Source organism: Penaeus monodon, chromosome 20, assembly GCF_015228065.2.
Source record: "Penaeus monodon isolate SGIC_2016 chromosome 20, NSTDA_Pmon_1, whole genome shotgun sequence".
In the NCBI taxonomy this organism is placed as follows: domain Eukaryota; kingdom Metazoa; phylum Arthropoda; class Malacostraca; order Decapoda; family Penaeidae; genus Penaeus; species Penaeus monodon.
Window position 1 is genome coordinate 13,971,739 of NC_051405.1, and position 216 is coordinate 13,971,954.

Below are 216 nucleotides of genomic sequence, written 5' to 3' on the forward strand. Positions count from 1 at the left end.
CTACTGCCGAACTGTTATTGATTGCTGTTACTTATACTACAACTATCTTCTACTTACTGCATCTATTATCATACCATATGTTATTACTACATTATATCGACACGACTATGATATTATGTAATGTATGTTTATTTTATAAACTACTCTTCTTCATACTGATATGTTATGACGCTATAACACCATGCACACTATTACTCACACCTCACTCCACACACT